We start from the raw sequence: 15,288 nt of genomic DNA, 5'->3' as shown, positions 1-15,288 counted from the left end.
AGATGAGGACTTACGAGACATAAAAAAACTGAAGTTGTCACTTGAGAATTATAAAGAACGGAGTGGAATGAGGTGGCAAGCCTACAAGAATTGGAGGATTCACCAATATGCCTTAATATTACAGAAGACGGTGAGACTATGCTTAAGGCAATGAAGGAATCCATTCTAGGAATTATTGGGCCCTAATTAATAGTACTGAGATCTCACAAATCCAATTGAATATTAATCCCATTAGTGAAAAGTGTGGATTGATTATTTTGAGAAACTATATGCACCCTCTAGTAATGAGGGCTTCTTGATGGGTTGGAAGAGACCTAATTGGGTATTAGACGTATCTGTGGAGAAAATACTATTCACGATGAAGAAAATGAAAGGCTTGAGTACTCCTGGCCCTAATAATCTGACTTTCGTTTTGTTAAAACAAAATTAATTCTTATGGGCAAAAATACTTCATTTGGTTTTCAAAGATGTAATCGAAACACAGACCATGCCAGACTCATGGAAAGTCTTGCATGTCTTGTTGATATACAAAAAAGGGAATCGCCAGAGTCGGCTAATTATAGACATATATCCCTGATTAACATTGAGACAAAGGTATTTTCTGTCATAATCCTGGAAAATGTGTTAAAATGGATGGATGATAATGATATTCTTGACGTCCGACAGATTGGGTTTCGTCAAGGTCTGGGGACTGATGCTGGGGGATTACTAGTTTCTGTTCTGCAAAGCCAAGCAGCAACGTTTGCACATGTACCTTTTTTATGCTGCGTCCATGGATCTTTCTGCAGCCTTCAACATGGTTGACGGACCTTTACTATGGAAAAGACTTACTGCATTAAACATAGACAGGGGTTACTTGACATGCTTATTCATCTATATTCCAACACTATTTTGAAGGTCAGACTTAATAACGAGGGCTTGATGTCTAAGGATATAAGAGCCAGGAATGGACTCAAACAAGGTTGCGCCTTGGCGGCGCTTCTGTTTAATTTGTATGTGTCGGGTGCAAACGAAGTATTTGACTCCTCAGGCCTGTTATCCCCTAAGGTTGGTCGGATTGTAATTAAGTGGGTTGCCTATGCTGATGATTTTTTGCTTTTTGATAGAACTAGAATAGGATTGCAAAGGCTTATTGATGTGTTTATCAGGTTCACTAGAGATTTGAAATTGAAAATTAATCCTCAGAAAACAGTTGTGATAAACCTTGGTGATACTAATAAGAGATGTGCAAACCCAGTTTGGTTTGTAGAAGGGACAGCAATTTGGTTACAGAAAGCATTTAAGTATTTAGGCTATTCATTTTCAAGTAAAATGACACACATTTTTGTGAAGAAATGCCTTGAGACCAAAGCCATGGAAGCAGGAAAGCAAATGCGTGTCATCGAAAGTAAATTTGGGAAATTTTCCATGCTGGCTTGTAGGGATTTCCACACGATGAGGGTTATACCAAGATTGACGTATGGTTTAGAGTTTTATCCTGACAAAGATGCACCACAGTTGAAAATAATTGAATCTAATATCTGAAAAAAACTATTATTTTTCCTACCAAAATGTATACCAATTGAATTAATAAGGTATGAGTTTGGTCTTAATTCCTTAACAAGTATTATGGACTGCAAAAAAATAATGCTATACAGAAAGTACATTCTTGCAGGATCCAACTCAATTTATCAAATATTTAATGTCGGTGTTAATGAGGGAACAGAGAAATACATGCAGAACTTGAAAAACTGGGTGGAAAACATTTTGTGTAGCATTGGAGTTTCAATGAAATGTCTCCTAAAGAGACCAGTTAAAACAAAGATGCTGATTAAAGCATATGATTGGGTTGCTAACAACGCTGTAATAATGAACTCAAAACTGTATTGTCAAGCTCTATCAATGTGGAAATGGTTCCCGGTACCCGAGCCTTATCTTGTAAAATATCCTTCTTGTAAATTACATAATGGCATAATGCGATTCAGGTTCAATGTGATGAATACCAATGAAATAGGGTGTATAAGGAAATTAATTCCTGAGAATGAGAAGATCTGTAGATTTTGCATGAACAAAGAGACTACCGAAACATTGTCACATTTGTTGTTGGACTGTCGTAGGCTGAATAGCGAAAGACTGGCATATTTTTCGGATTTTGTATACGACACCTCATGTGTAGTAAGGGAGCACATTTTGTTTGAAATGCTCCATGGAACAAATATCTTGCTAAAACTAAGTTATCATTTTTAATGTGTATATGTAAAGTGTCTTAAAAATAGAAATGTTACTTTTTTTCTTTTTTCCCTTTTTTCTATGTAATCCAAAGGTGTAAACAAAAATAGCACTTGGCAAATGTAAATTGACAAATTAATTTTAGTATTGTAAATGTGATTACGTATCGTTGATACATGAGTGAGTGAAAGTTAGAAGTCAACCTTTTTAAAATGTCTTGGTTATTTGTAAGAGAAATATTGTATTTTAACGATCTTTTAGATTTTGTTATGGAAATTTTGTAAAGGTTTTTGTAAACCAATATACAATAAATAAAAATAAAAAAAACAATCATCCAAAAAAGCTATTAAGGAAAGACCTAGGAGAACTGAAGAGACTGAAAACTCCAAATGAGTTACCAAAAAAACAGAAACAAAAATACAGGAATTAGTTAAAAATGCAAAGAATAAATATGGACATGAGGGATGCCGAAAGTATGTTCGAATTTAAATGAAGTAATGAAAGAAAAAGGAGAAGCCGTAGATTCCCGGAAACTCAACCCAATAACGGAGGAAACATGGGGGAATCACTTTTAAAATGTATTTGACAAACCAATCGATTCACCTGAGATGAGATCCTGTGTCTGATGAAAAAAAGTAGCAAGTCCCAAGCACCAGGACCAGACGGGATCTCAAATGCACTAATGAAAGAGGCCCCCGAACAATGGGCAGAATTCTGTGAGAAGCTATTCAACAGAATATTTATGAAACGTAAAATACTGAAATCATGGACGTTGGCAATAATGATACCGATCTTTAAAAAGGGGGACAAATTCCCAGAGGAATTAAAGACCTATCACACAACTCGATGTGGTGGGGAAAATCTTTGCGAGGTCATCTTAAAGAGATTGAAAGAATGGCTAAAAACATCAAATTCCCTAGATAAAAAAAATGTGTAAAATAAGTTGTATGTAACTTAAATCGCCTGATTTTAAATTTGCTTGAATGTGCAGAATACAAGAAAGAGAAAATCTACACAGCGAGTGTAGATTTGAGTCGGGCATTCGACCGTATCGATCGTTCTCTACTATGGAGTAAACTGAAGAACAAAGGATGCCCAAGAGACTTTGAAATTATTAAAGAACTTTACTCGAGCACAATGATCTCTGTCTGAATGCCAGCAAGACAGAGATTCTCCTCATCGGCACACCTTCTCAATCCTTTCCCCTCTCTCTCTGGCCGGCCTCGTTTGGCCCTCCTCCTATCTCCACCTGCGAGGCAAGGATCCTCGGGGTCATCTTTGACTCTGCACTTTCCTTCTCCGCCCACATCTCGGAGGTATCTAAAAAGTCAAATTTCCTACTGCACCCCCTCAGAGGTACTCTTCCTTTCCTCTCCTTCCCCCAGAAGCTCACTGTCTCTCAGGCTCTGGTTCTCTCTAGGTTGGAGTATTGTAACAGTCTCTTTCTAAATCTACCTGCCTCTACTGTTCGCCCTCTGCAACTAATCCAGAACAGGACTGCAAGACTTGTCCTTGGCCTCAAGCCCTTGGATCTTATCTCTCCAGCTCTGAAATCTCTCCATTGGCTCCCAGTGGATGCCAGGATTACATTTAAAACCCTCTGCATTGTCCATAAGGCTTTCTGGAGCCTGGGTCCAAAATACCTCCAGCTATCCCTCTCTGTAAATACCTCCTCTCTCGAGCCCTTCGCTCCTCTACCTGTAACTCCCTCAGGGTCAGTCTTTTTTCAAAGAAACGAGGTAGGGGGAGATCCATGTCTTCGGCTGGGGCCTCCCTCTGGAACAGCCTCCCTGCCACTCTAAAACGTGAGGAGAACCATCTCTGGTTCCGGAAGCACCTCAAGACCTTCCTCTTTGCATCCGTCTTTGCTCCCCCTCTGCCCTGCTGATCTTCTCTCTTGGCACTGCACCTGGCCACCCTCTGTCCCCCGGGCCCAGGTACCTGCTCACACTGCCACCCTTCTGCACTGCCTCCCGGCTACCCCTCGCACTGGGGACTGTATCTGTACCCATACAGCCCCCTCCCATTTTCTTCTTTTTATGCACTTATCAGACTTACCCACTCCTGCTGCCGTAAACACAGCACTTGCCACTTGCTGACTGCTCTACCCCAGTTTATTGTTCCATTATCTATGTATTTTAATTCACTACTGTTTATCTGTTGTCCTCTGCTCTGCACTTTCCACTTTCCCCCTTCCATGCACTATTCCCCTTTCCCTTTCCCATGCACTTGCACGTTCACAATGTCACTGGGCCTAGTAAGATCGTTTTTTTGTTCACCTCTGTTCCCCTCCCCTCCCTTGCCTTGTCGCGCTCTGAAACACTTGTGTACGAGCGCAATACAAATAAAATATCCAATATCATATCACAAGCATGCAAGTAAAACTTGGCCAGCAAGGAAATGTATCAAAGATTCGAACATCCACGGGCTTGAAACAGGGGTGTCCCTTAGCAGCCACCCTGTGTAACTTTTTCATAGAGGATATAAAGGAAGTCCTGACAGACAGCAACACCTTTCCGCCGAAAATTAATGGGAAAGATGTAGGTTGATTGCTGTACGCGACGACCTGGTCCTCCCAGAACAGACCAGGAAACCTATCATTCTACAAAAATGTTGAGAAAAATTATTGAACGATCAATGCTTCCAAATCTGTGATTATGGTCTTTGGAAGAAAATAAAGTAAAAGACTCCTGGATATTCGATAAAGAAAGGCTCTATCCAGTCCGTGAACACAAGTACTTGGGTGTGATCATAAATGTGTGTAAAAGCGAAAGACTCGGGATAGGGAACCTGAAGAAGAAACTGTCAATTGACTGCACAGGGGAAAGCACTAAGCAAAAGGTTCAGAAAATTCTCATCCATCTATGGAGCAGAATCGAGTAAAGGTCTGGGCTAGAAGATATGGGCGCGATGTGAAGGCTTCTTTTGGAAAAGAATATTAAATTTACCACAATCTACACCTGTTGCTGTAATTCGCCACAAGGTAGGCCTGAACCCATTATACTTAAAGATTATATGGAATAAAAGTGCACTGTTCAGGAAAGAAATCCTAGAAAACTGTCTGCCACAATTTGAAATGCTCAAAGAAAGCCAAAATCTCATGAGTGTATTCTCATGAACTGGAAGGCGGAATGTAGAAATTATCTTGCCTACCTCGGTACATCAGAAGTCTCTGTGCAAAAACCCCATGGCAGCCAAGAGGACATTATGGGCTGATGATTGGCGTATAACAGAGGAAAAGAGAGCAGCGTCAAAAACTCACATGTTATCCAAAAATAACTTCAGATTTTTTAACCTGACAAGAAGCTACTTGAAGAAATTCCCAAAAGGATTTGTGAAATAAACTGAGACTGAGACTTAACCTCTTATATAACAGAAGCACCCTAAAGAGGTATAACGAAGAAACATCAGATGATTGTCGGTTGTGTGGACTAAAGAACGGATCATTGAGACATCTATGCCTATTCTGTCAAAAATTAAAAGCTGTAAGATCAATCCATCTCCTCCCTAAATTGGAAAACACTGTAGGTTTAGATGCTGAGAGATGGTGGAAGAGCATCTACCAAGCGGACGACCGTAGGGTCAATTATGCCACAGTAAATTTCCTGAAAGCAGCACTGGTATCAAATGAAGTTGAATGAGTATGGAGAAGTATAACTAAAGTTCACAGATCACTGTGACCCTGGCTCCAGCTTTCCAAGATGAAATTCAATTTTAACAGAGAAGAGAATGAACGTATATTATATTATAATTTTTTTTAGTGCCTTTGTATGTTTGTTTTGTACGTTTGCTGTTCTTGAGTTATTAAAGCAAAAAAGTGTTATAAACTAAATGCTAATGAAAAAAATGCAGGTATTGGACACTAGCCTATTTTTTTCAGAAAACCGTTAATTCACACAGCTTTAAAACAGTACTGAAATTATGTTGTCCGAAATGTTTATTGTAACTGTTTTTGTGGTGTTGTGCCTTAAGCCAATTCGGTTAAATGCAAGTGACATACAAATACCCAAATCAATTGGAGAATTTCTGCTGCTGTGTTTAGGTATGGGTTGACGACTTGTGTTGAGGTGTGCACTGTGAATGGTTATTCACTTGTGCAGATCATGTGTTCGCCCCAGTTTTTTAAATGTATAGGGACATGCTACTCTTCACTGGTGCTCAGTGTAAGAATTGCTACCTCTCCATGTTTGGGCATTACATTCCCACAGCACACAGTGTAAACTCTTGCTGCTTGCACTGAATTGAGAATTGTTAACAGGGAATATTGCTAAAGTGAACATGCTTTATGGAATACATTGTCACTTCCATATACACCAGTTTGAAATTGATAATGTTGCAAATTGGGTTTTGCTTATGGTCACGGCATTCTAACAATATTAACCAGACTGTTAGGGCAAGCATTGTAAATCAATGAGCAATTTTGTCCGTTCTTTTGCTTTCACATGAAAGTGCTCACCGTCAAACATTTATACTGAACACTGTTCTCATGTTAGCAATATGGTATTTCTTTGCATTGCATGTGGTTCTTTCAGGTATGTACAGAGCTTTTCTTTTTCTTACTTCACATGCTCTATCAAATCAGCACCACTCATTAGGTACGATGGTGCCAAATGAGTGGTGCAGAGCTGGTTTTCACATCGCTGTACCAAAAAAAGTCAAGTGCTGCACACATTTCACTTGTAGGCATAGAGATGAGTGGAGAATCAAAACCAAAAACATAATCTAATCTGCCAAATTGCTACTCACTTATATATTGAATTGCTATCACTTAACAGTAAATACAGTTCCACATTTAAGTACAAAAATACGTATTTACATAGTGCTATAGTAAGCTAAAAGGTGACGCCAGTCGCAAAAATAGTTGACATGACCGCCAGCACAAAAAAATGTAATGTTTTAAATATTCATAACATCATAGCAAGATCCATAATCTTTCATTCTCGTGTATGCCTTGAACCATTCTCACAGCTGGTCCACACACATCACCCAAATGTATTGTGCACTCATGGGTTCACACAACATCCACATTGTAATGGTTTATTTGTACAGCGCTTATACACAAGTAAAGTGCCTCAGAGCGGGAAGGGAGCAAGGGAAACACAGTAGTCATTCTTAGGCCTTGAAGTTTCCGAATGATCTGACAAAAAGTAAATAGCATACTAGGCCTGACTGCGTTGCACCTAGGGCAAGTGCATGAAGTGCAGCAGGCGCAGGGGAGACAAAGCGGGGGACAAGACAGAACTTACTAGGCCTAGTAAATTCAGGTCATACAAGTGTACAGACAGAGGTGCAAGGGAGGGGGTAGGGGGGTGTGACAAGGTTAATGCATGTTAAAGTCTTGCAGATGCCGAGGCGTAAATCCAGGGAGTCCTCCATGTAGGACCTTTCCTCTAATTTCTTTGTCTCTGCTTGTGGTTGCCAGGAGACGGGGAACGAGGCAGAGAGCGAGGAGAGCCGTTACAGCTGGGCTTACTGAGAAGGGGAAGAAAGCGGAGTTTTCAAAGTTAAAAAGTTGCGCTGTTGCGTGAAATCAAGTTGGTGGTTTGTTTAAGTTCAAGCGATCGTTGTCGCTTATTACTGAAAGGAGGCTGTAGGCTCTGAACTGTGCGGAGAGGTGAGCGATCGTAATCGCTACAATTTGAAGACTTCCAGACGCGGCCAGAGTCTGCGAACCGCCGTGAGGCTCCCAAGCGGAGTTGAAGCGGAACGAACTGTAGAAGGCACAGAAGTAAAAGCCTGTCAGTTGGGCTGTGGAAGTATCTGAATTAATCTACGCACCCTGAGTGTGACAGCGTATGACGTGAATGAGGAAAGAAAGCGTCTACCACAGTGGACAGTTTGCTCAGCCATTAGCCGGCACACAAATTTAGACGTGGGTGACTGTTGAAGACGCCAGAGCCTAAGAGCTGAGTGTTTTCCTATCGCTGAAGAGGCAAACGAATTGTGAAGGAATGGAAGGGGCCTAAGCAACAAGTGGAAACCGACCTGTCCAGAAGGGAAAATTAAAGAACTTTGGAGGTGAAGGCGACATGAAGAGTATATGGAATAAGTAGAAATTCCAGATCAGTTTGCAGTTATAAGAAAAAGACACCTATTGCTAAAGGGATATATTTCCCAAATTACAAAGTGTTTGAACTTTAATCCTACTGCTCTGAATGTTTCCGCCCTAAAGGGAAAACTCACTGGAAGCAAGGCCCTTGTCCAAGCAAGCAACAAGGAGAAGATAGACATTCTGTGAAAAGTAAACAAAAGAGAGTTGTGCGGGCTGAACAAACAAAGGGAAACCCCAGAGAGCGAGAAGCTTAAATAAAAGAGCAAGAAAAGTGAAAAGAGAAAGATTGAAGTTCTACTCAATTTGCCTAAAGAAAAGAAATGTAGAGGGAGAAAGGAAACATGTTTATGAACATTAAAGAAAGTTAGACTTACCTTGAACATTCCAGTGAATCCACCAAAAAGGCTCATCTTGAAGACGTATCCTTAACCTGAAAAATAAGATTGAAAGGAAAACTGTTAATAAAGAGTTGGGTACTACTGTCAACCCAAACAAACTACTCTGTCTCTGACATTTATTTAATCTAAGATCTCACACATTACATTTTGGTGTCAGAAGTGGGATAGTAAGAACACCATGGAGGACCTTATTAAGATTAAGACATTGACTGAGGGACAACAGCTACCTCAGCAAGCCTTGCAGATGCAAAATCAACAAGCTCAAGCTGACAGATTAGCCTTTCAACAGGCGTTACAGATGCAGCAAGCCCAGCTCCTTGAAGGTACGAATATCAGAAACAACCCTCAAGTTCCCACCTCTGTTTTGCAAAAATACTTAGCGGGTGAAGACCCAGCTCATTTTTTTTAAACTTCGAAAGGGTGGCTCGGAATGCACAGTGGCCCGCCGAGAGATGGTGTCATTACATCACACCATTGATGACCGGTGAAATGCAGTGTGCATACCAAGCTGCGAACCCCACTGGTGATACCAATTATGGGGACATGAAGAAAGTGGTGTTGGAACGAATGGGACACGATGAGGAGACCTATCGAATTAAGTTCAGAGATGTCAAGTTACTTGGAGAAGAGACACCAAGGCAGTTGTTTTACAGGGTAAAAGAGTTAGCCGAGAAGTGGTTGCAGCCTACAATGTCTACCCCTGCGGAAATAACTGAAAAGGTTATAGTAGAACAGTTTATCGAAGCTCTACCCAGTCCCGTCCAAAGATGGGTTAGAGAACACCATGGCCTAACGTTGTCCGAAGCGGTGGATGTGGCCTCCGCTTATCAGAAGGCTGGACATGGGAAAGCAGTGTACTATGCAACAAGTTATAAACCTCATGCCTCTGTGAATAAAGCCGTGCCACAACCAATGTGGCCACACTCAATGTTGAGAAAGCCTGAAGGAGAAATTATATGTTCCAGGCCTAATAGTGAGGGTCCTGCCAACTATCGCCAGACTCCGACGGCTATTCGAGGACACCAGTGTTTCAATTGAGGGGAGTGGGGCCACCTTGCCAGGTTCTGTCCGAAGGAACCAAAGACCGAGCCAATGGATGTTGGTGTTCTTGAGTCTGTGAAGGAAAATGAAACCTATGACCAGATACCAGGAAGGCAGACACAATGCCTGTATACGTGTGAAGCGGAGATAGATGGAAAACCCACCACCTTCTTGGTTGATTCAGGAAGTCTACAGACCGCCGTGGCATCGGAGCTGGTAGGTGAAGGAGGTTGTTCAGCTGGGAAATACCTACCCGATGTGTGCACGGAGATGTGAAGGCTTACCCTTCAAAGAAAGTTCAAATAAAGTTGGCAGGGGAAACTATGGACGTGAGGGTGGCCATATTACCGGTTTTACCCAAACCCTTATTAATTGGGACTGATGTACCAAAGTTTTCCAAGATAGTCAACGAAATTGAGAAGAGCTGGTTGGAAACGGCCCCTTTTCGTGAAGAGGAAATACTTTGCGCACCTGTTAAAGCACAAAGAGTAAAAAATTGAAAAGAATGCTAAAGAGACTGGAAAACCAAAAATGTTTGCCCAATCGCAGTTGACTGGAGACTAGATGAGGACGGGGATAGTTTTGGATCAGCTCACAATCTAGACCCATTGTTACAATATGCACGAGAGCGAGCACTGGAAAAACACCCAGGGCAAGGTCCCCACTTTGTGAAGGAAAACGGATTGTTGTATCGAGTCACCAAATCCAGGAATGGAGAGGAACTGAATCAATTATTAATTCCTTGGAAATTCTACAATACTGTCTTGGAAATCGCTCATATACAGGTTGGAGAGGGACATCTAGGATCGGAAAAGACTACTAAAAAAATCCTTGATAGGTTCTATTGGCCGGTGGTGTACAATCAAGTGATGACATTTTGTCAATCCTGTGAGGAGTGCCAAAAAAAAGATTAAAGCTAATGTGAAGAAGGCACCGCTACAAGCAATGCCAATTGTTCTAGATCCCTTCAGTCAGATAGGGATCGATATCGTAGGACCCATGGAACCAACAAGAAGAGGCCATAAATATGTCCTAGTAATAGTGGATTATGCGACCAGATGTCCAGAGGCCTTTCCTTTAAGGAGCACAAACACCCAGCAGATTTGTGATGTGCTGATTCCCTTTATTGGGAGAGTCGGAATACCTTGTGAGATTGTTACTGATCGTGGTTCGAACTTCATGTCCAATATACTTGAACAAGTCTGTGAAACGTTAAAAATTGAACACCTAAAGACAGCGGTTTACCACCCGCAAACAGACGGCTTGGTAGAGCATTATAATCAAACCATCAAACGGATGTTAAAGAAAACTACCAGTCCTGAAAATGAAGACTGGGATAGAATTTTGCCATGGATATTAATGACGTTACGGAACACTCCCCAGTCATCAACCGGTTTCTCACCATTTGGTCATTTTTCGGAAGACCGGTTCGGACTCTACTAGATATATTGAAAGAAAACTGGGAGGAGCAGCCGGAGCGTGAAATAACCCTCTCGGAGTATGCATCTCAGCTACAAGAAAGAATTGAGAAGTTACAGGCAGTAGTTAGAGATAATCTCCTACACGCTCAAATAACCCAAGAGAGATATTATAATCAGAAGACACAATTACGAACTTTCAAGGTCGTAGAACTAGTATTAGTATTACTACCCACATCGGAAAACGAAATGCTGGCAACTTGGAAGGGGCCATATGGAATACAAGAGGTTTTAGTCCATAGTCCAACAGCCTGGGAGAAGGATACCATATCAAACGTATATGTAAATTTACTGAAGAAATGGACCCCTACAGTTCAATCTGTTGCCATGATAAGTTTAGATGTACCAACGGAGGAGCATTTTCCAAAATTCAAGGAGAGTAGGGTTAGAGGCCCTGAACATTAACCCAGAGTTAACATCCATACATAGAAATGAGTTGGCTCACTTGTTCCAAACATTTTCTCAAATATTTTCTTCTCTGCCAGGGAAGACTAAGCTAACTCACCATCAGATTGTTACCAAACACGGAAGTATTATAAGACTTAGACCATATCGGATTCCAGAAGCAAAGATAAAGGCCTTCAATCAAGAGGTGCAGGAGATGTTAGAGATGGGAATTATTGAACCATCCCAAAGCGAATGGAGCTCACCGGTAGTTCTAGTCCCAAAACCCGATGGGAGTGTGAGGTTCTGCATGGACTTCCGGAAATTGAACGAAATATCCAAATTCGACGCTTACCCCATGCCAAGGATCGAAGATCTATTAAACAATCTAGGAATAACTAAGTTCCTAACTACCATTGATTTGACCAAAGGTTACTGGCAGATCCCGTTGTTACCTGCAGATAAAGAGAAGACCGCATTTGCCACCCCTACCGGGAGTAACTCAGCACTGCCGTGATATTTTCCGGTTTTCGATGTTGTTGCAGAGTTGTCTCTCTTCCCGCTCTTGTGCAGGTGCTGTTGACAATTTTCTTTGGGCATCCTCTGGATGAGTTGTCTTTTTTTAGCGATCCTGCTTGTATATTGTAGTCTTGAGTGCGTGTGCATGTACGTCTGTACCTCAAGAACTGCCCAAACAGTAAGTTGTCACTTAAGGATTTTTCTAACAACCCAAGACGAAACCAAATCCTCCATTATATCGCAGGCATGTACTTTGAACCTAAAATGTTCTCGCAATATGTTCTCACGAGAATGCACCTCCTGTCTAGCAATGGGCGGCGAATAAGAAACTGAATCTAATGATTCCCCTTTCTCTAATTTGGTCTGGTCATAACCTGAATTGGTACCATCACAGGGAGACGGTACCAAAAAACGAACAGAACATCCCTCTAGACCAGACTGAGACGCACAAGTTTGGGGCATGAGGTAAATACCACAAATCCATAACCTATAATGTTTGTTTAGTAAAGGCAAGGTCAATTGGGGAAATGGATGCTCCAGTGCCTTTGTGTGGGCAAGGGTTTCCCCTTATAGGTAACAGGGCACTACTAGATCAATATGATCTCTTATAGTGATTGTGAAATTTACTTGATGAAATGCAAATGAAAAGGATGCTCGGCACACCCAAGTGAAACATTTTTTGAATTCTTCCCTAGGTCGGGCATGGAGATCCCACCATATCTGATGGACAAAGCGATTAAGATGCACTAAAATCCCAGGTTCTGAAGATGACTAGACCTACTTTGTCATTGAAACCGGTCGATTTGCCGCCCCCCCCTCCCCCCTAGCCCCATTGTATGATATCCCTGAAGGGAATTGGAGATACAGTATATGTTCATTAAAACCTCTGTCGGCAGTATCAACACCTAACTGGTGGTATTTATCTGGTGAGAATTAAGGAACAGTAGAACCTATCGGTTACTGGTACAAAAAAAGCAATCCGTCTTGATAAACTGATTTGTTATGAAAGGTTTTCTAAAAGAATAACCACCTTTTCGAATGGATTGTTTCCTCCAACGTATTCTACATCATTTTTTTGGCAGAAGGCGTCCTGCGTCTATGTCCCTCGAAGGCCTCTGTCGAGGGCGACGTCACCGGATATTATAAATGGGATGCATGGCGCCCGTAGCCTCAGTTCCGTTTTTTCCGCAAACTTGTTTGCTTCGGAGACTCGGCGCGCATCGTGTATTCCTTGTGAATGTCTTCTTCTTTGACCCCTCAGACTCTGCGGTCTGGCTTCAGGACTTGCCGGGACGGCAAGTCGAAAACGTTGATTACCGGCCTGCATCGCATTGGTTTGTGGTGTTTGGGGGAGAGTCACAACACCGACGGCGTCTCCAAATGCCAGTCGCTGACTGCTAACACCTTGTCGGAGCATAAGGGAAAGCTTCAGGTAGGTAGGGGGGTCTAAACCCGGTAAGTCCTGTAAATTGAAGTCCAAGGGGATGTCCGACGACGCGAGGGACGATACTCTGCGTCAGGTGGAGTCTTGGGGATCTCTGTCCCGGAGTGGTTCCCGCCATTCGTCGTCCTCGTCCCGGCATTCTAGGAAGGGCCATCACCGGTCTCCTTCCCCGTCTTCCTCGGAGGATGGAGCCATGAGGAAAGTGGCTTGTCCAACAAAGTCCTAGACTCCGGACGAATGGGCTGCCTTTAGAGAGCAGATTTTAGTGATTTTTCAATCGCAGGGCACAGTTCCGTCCTCTCCTTCGGATGAAGCCGGCAAGGAATGGTCTCGTACTGTGGCTTGCATGCCTTTGGGCTCGGGTTCTCGACGTGACTCATCTGGAACTTTCGAGGTCCCGTTCGTACAAGGCTCGGGATAGTCGCAAGAAACGTGCTTCCAGGTCCTAGTCTTCAGCTAGACCGCAGAAGCCTGGTAAGGGCTTGTGGTCGGCGTTGACGTCTGCGCTGTGTCAGTCGGATACCGACGTCGAAGCTTTGCCTTCGTACCAGCCGTCAGCGCCGTTTTCAACGCCAAAGCCGCCAGCGCTCTCGACGTCGAAGCCTTCGGCGCCCTTGATGCCTTCTGGGCTTTTTTGCCGAAATTTGCCATTGGAGATTCTCCCCCCCCCCCGATACTGTGGATCCTCCAAGGAATGCTACTTCTAGGTCTGTGAGGCCTGTGGTGGACTCCAGACTCTCTTCTGTCCCGAGGCAAGGTTTCTACCACTCTCTGGATGACATCTCTGAGGAGGAGAGGTCAGACTTCGATATGGACCCTGTTGAGCCTGATGTGGCTCCTGTCTTTTCTGGGGACAGTCAGTTGGAAGAGTTGAGGCAAACTCGTGATGCCAGTGGTTTGGACACTTCTTCGGAAGTCGAATTTGGCAGGCCTGTGCCTGGGGGCTCATGCTGAGTCATCCTACAGGAGGCTCATGGCTAGGGTCACGGAGCATCTGGGCTGATCCAGTCCTCCTGAAGCTTTTGTACAGGATGATCTCACGGACATCCTGGATCAAGGTCCATCCTCTTACCCGGTGTTACCTTTTCATCTGACCTGGCAGAAAAGGGTGGCGGCTGCTTGGCAGTCACCGGAATCTCTTCCCGCTGTTAACAAATCATTAACCAAGACATTCCACCCTTCTGGTAGCGACCCCAGCTATCTTTTATCTCCGCCCACTACCGAGAGTTTGATGGTTCAGGCGGCTACGGCCACCTCGAGGCAGGCGGCGTACCTTACATCCCTCCAGATAGGGACGATAAACGCTTCGACAGTTGGGCACGCAAAGTGTTTTCTGCGGGGAGTATGGCGCTAAAATCAGCCAACTCCACTTGTGCCTTGGCAAGATTTTCACCAACTCTGTGGAATTGTTTCTCTCTAGCGGCTGAGCATATTCCCAATGGGGAAGAAAGGGATGGGTTCCTTGCTCTCGTGCAAGATGGCAAGGATGCCATGTGTGAATCCCTTCAGTCGGATTTGGACAAGGCCGACAGTGTTAGCCGGTCCATGGCTGCGAGCACTGCTATACGCAGATTTGCATGGTTGCGGAAGTCGCGTTTTGCCCCAGATGTGCAAGCCCGTCTTTTGAACATGCCCTTTGATGGCGCGCATTTGTTTGGCAGCAAGGCTGACGAGAACCTTCAGAGGTTGCAGACCTCAAAAGCTGTGGCAAAATCTTTAAGCTCAGCTGTGCGTGAGCGTCAACCTCTGCCTTATCAACCTAGG

General features: G+C 43.2%; 1 protein-coding gene across 5 annotated transcripts in view; it reads left to right on the top strand.

The window, feature by feature from the left end:
• The window catches only part of CHERP (calcium homeostasis endoplasmic reticulum protein), a 1,035,077-nt gene that overhangs the window by 93,012 nt on the left and 926,777 nt on the right, over positions 1 to 15,288 (top strand). The window lies entirely within an intron of this gene.

The sequence above is a fragment of the Ambystoma mexicanum genome, chromosome 1p (genome assembly GCF_040938575.1).
Source record: "Ambystoma mexicanum isolate Mex_15411 chromosome 1p, UKY_AmexF1_1, whole genome shotgun sequence".
In the NCBI taxonomy this organism is placed as follows: domain Eukaryota; kingdom Metazoa; phylum Chordata; class Amphibia; order Caudata; family Ambystomatidae; genus Ambystoma; species Ambystoma mexicanum.
This window is presented reverse-complemented; position numbering and strand designations above follow the sequence as displayed.